The following is a 3,814-nucleotide window of genomic DNA, read 5'->3' as shown; positions in this document are numbered from 1 at the left end:
CCGGGTCCCGGCCGCAGCCTTCCTCTGCCCCCTTCTGGACCGGTGTGTGGACGTCTGCCTGGGTAGCTTGGATCTGGGGTCTAGGATAGCCGCCGGTTGTCTGGGCCTTGAGGACCTCTCTGGCCAGCTTCTGGCCTTCTCAGGGGTCAGAGTTCATATTTGCATTATCTCTGTCACATCGGCATGATCATGTTGCTCTTTAATCAAGATTGAAGTTTATTCTTCAGCGTTTGATAATTAAAGTAAAATGAAAAAGAAGCAAATTTCATTCATGTTAACATTTCACTCTTCATATTCTGCATGGACTCGGTTAACTTGTTGGTGTTTTGTGGTGGGTTAGACTCATGGTTATCTGGATCAGGTCTCTCCTGATGCTCTTGTGTAATTTGATACCTGGATCCTCAGCTTGCACGTGTCAGATAACAACCAGCTATAACAAAAGCCCGTAGGATGCCTCTGTCATGTCTTTACGCCGGTCATCTGGAGTGTCAACACCAACTGAAGGATCGTCATATCTTTGCAACTCTCTTCCTTCGCTCCACTCTTTTTTTTCAGGTCCAGCAATATCATGTATTCAAAATAAATGAAATAATGTAAAAAAACATGTAATCAAAAGGATCTTATAAGCTCCACTTCGAAGAGCAAATCTGTCAGACACACACCAGCAGCCAGACCTCCATTCTGCTGCTTCAATGTTGGACAGGACAGGTTAAAAAACAAAACAAAAACAAACAAACAAAAAACAACTAAAAAAAAAAAAAAAAAAACTACAACAAACTGAACCCCAAGTTTTTCCCATGAAAATCTGAGCACTTTGTGTTATAGTGTGTGTTTAGTTAGAGCTGTTCGTTCACACTTTGTTAAATACAAAAGTAAAGATAAAAACAATGTTACAAGCCTTGAATTGACTCTTATATATTGATCGTAAAATCAAGTGTGTTGCTTCTACACAAGATTTCTTTTGGAATGGAATATCCAATAAAGCCCAGAAAAGAGTAATCAACACCCAAAGTGACGATTCTGAAGCATCACGTCTCTCACATCTCCCAAGTCAGATGATTTTTTTTTTTTAACTTTTCATCTTTGGCACATCTTCAGAAAACTAAAATGTTGAAATGCTCTGTTGCTATGAAACATCTAAGATTCCTTTTGCAGTGTCTTTTCACCTTCATTCCCTGAAAGAACACTTTGACTGTTAGCTTCAAAAACACACTGACTCAAACTTATGACCCTCTCTGGTCTTCAGCTGACGCACTAGACTTTGCAGAACTATCTTCTCTTGCCATAAATTAATGTAAAATATGTCATGTTTCTCTTGCTAACTTCCTTTTTTACAATAAAGTATGCAGACCCTTCTAAGCTCCAGAGGGTGGATTTGTCACTCAGATCTTAAAAACATGTATTTTCTTGAAAAGTCAACGTTACAGCATGCTTTAATCACATCTTTACTTTTTTGTGCATCGTTGCAATCATGGACTGAGCAGCAGCTGTAATAGTAATCATCACAAAATGATGCTGCTAAGTTTGTTGCTGCAGTTTGTTGTAAATTTAAAGACAGAAGAAGCCCAATCCGGCTGCACCGCTGCTCACAGAAGAAGGAAAAAGCAGCGTTGCGTAACGTCACGTGAAAGAAGTGAGACAGATGGAGCGACAGCCTCATCCACTCTCCTCCTACAGTTTTAATTCTTAATTTGGCTTCCTTTACTCTTCCATTCTTCTTTAATCTTCTTTTAATCACTTTATTTGCCAATATATGATCCCTGCATTAATCTACTTGTCTAATTTCTTTGCTTATTTTTTATTTTATTTTTTTACTTGTTTCACCTCATAAAAGACTGATGGGTTTCCCAGCAACAAGCCTTTGTAGCACTGTCCCGACCGGACAGCCGAGTGACTCTGTCCTGCCCGACTTCAACAACCAATGAAACAACAGCTCTGTGTTCCCTTTGGAGCGGGACAACCAATGAGTCTGCAGCATCTCGCTTGTTTCAGAGTCAGTAGGCCAGAGGGATTATGGTTGAGTAGTATGACCTGTAATCATCTTTTCAATCTAGCTGAGCAGAAATCTCACACAAACCAGGCTTGTTTTGTCCTTAAAGGGTCCAAAGTCATTTCCTGAAGTTTATTATCGTTACAGTTATCTGGCTGCAGCCTGTAACCCGCAGAGAACAAGGCAAATCAAAAATTCAGCAGCAGCGTTTGTACCTGAAAACATTTTTAATGCACTACTGAGAATTCAGCTTCTGATAATGTTGTGCCGGGCAACATAAATAAAGGACTTGACTCTGCCTGAAAAGCACAGCCAGTGTTTGCCAGCCGCTTTGGGTGGCCATACTTTTTATGCAGGGCACTTCCTTTAAGCTTCTAATGACGGGTGACCCTTGCGTGAAGGGACTCTTAGATACTAGGTCAGGCTTTAGAGTCAGGGGAGTTCCTAGTGCACCGAGTCTATCACGCCTGGAAACCAGGCAGTCAACTGGTGTATGCACCAACCTTACACTCTTCCCTGTTTCCAGGCCCAGAGGGAAACAATTGTTTATGAAGCAGCATGGGTTATTAGCGCGTTATGATGCGCTGGTCATTCATCATGAGCTGCTGACAGCAAAGAGCAAATGTTTTTTTCGGGGGGGTGGGTTGACCGGGAAGTCCACTGGTATTGTGTGGTGGGGTGCGGAGTGACTTTCTGAGGACACAAAGAGGTGTGAGTTGGTATTCTGGGTGCAACACATCAGGAGCAACTACACTGACAAAGGGAACCAGACTGTTGACACCGATTCATAAATCAAACGGGGTCACTGCCTCTTTGAAGATTAGGACTTGACTTCCCACAGGACTTGAACCAACAACCCCTCCCCCCCCCCGAGGTAAAAGAGAGGATTTAGTCATTTGCAATGTACACAGCAGACAATTTCAGTATTCATGTGATTATGTAAATGCAACTGGAGTCTTCCACAAGAAAATAACAACAGCATGAAACATTCAGATGAGATATTACAAAAAACCTGTTGTTTTTTTATTGTGAGGATACAAAACATTTGATTAGATTCTAAAATTAGAGCTATACAAAGTGAGATCCACCAAAAATGTAATCTTAATAAGTTGTCCAGCAGTCATTGGGTATAACTGTGAATCAGTAAGCCATAGCCAATCTATTATGCAAATGCATCATGCTAAATTAGTGTTATATTGCCATAAAGCAATATAAAACCAATTTATTAGAGAGAACTTTACTAGACCAATATGGTCCCAATGACTTCTACATTTCTCCTACACCCCCAGCCCCTCCACCTCAGGCAGCCCACAAGCCAATTCCCCAAAACTGATGATAGGTTTGACAGGAAATGGCAGGGAGATGACTCATTCTGAGCAGATATGAGGCAGGTGTCAGCTGACAAATTAAAGTAAATGTATGGCTGATTCGAATAGGGACATTGACCCAGAAACATGATTTTGATGAAGTTTGTGGCATAATTCCAACATATCCTGGTGAAAGATGCATTTGATAACAATTCCTGACACTCTTTCTTGCTAATAAGGTTTAAAACTGGCATTATTATGAGTAATCATGCATTTTTCACAACTTGCATGCTGCAAGTTGTAAATTTAACTCAGTAATAATCTAAATCTAACTGGTGGATTTGAAGTATAGCTGGTTGAAATGCTGTTGCTCCTGGTACAGTCTAAATTGGTTCTCTCCATCATCTTTCCTGCTGGTGTGCTGCGCGCCTCCGTCTCCGTGCCATCCTGCGCGCTCTGCGCCGTGGTAACGCTGGAGTGCGCGCTAGATTGGTTACCACATGGCTTTTATCCAAGT

This window comes from Salarias fasciatus, chromosome 5, assembly GCF_902148845.1.
Source record: "Salarias fasciatus chromosome 5, fSalaFa1.1, whole genome shotgun sequence".
Classification (NCBI taxonomy): Eukaryota; Metazoa; Chordata; class Actinopteri; order Blenniiformes; family Blenniidae; genus Salarias; species Salarias fasciatus.
The sequence above is the reverse complement of the archived record's forward strand: the minus strand, read 5'-3'. Positions refer to the sequence as shown.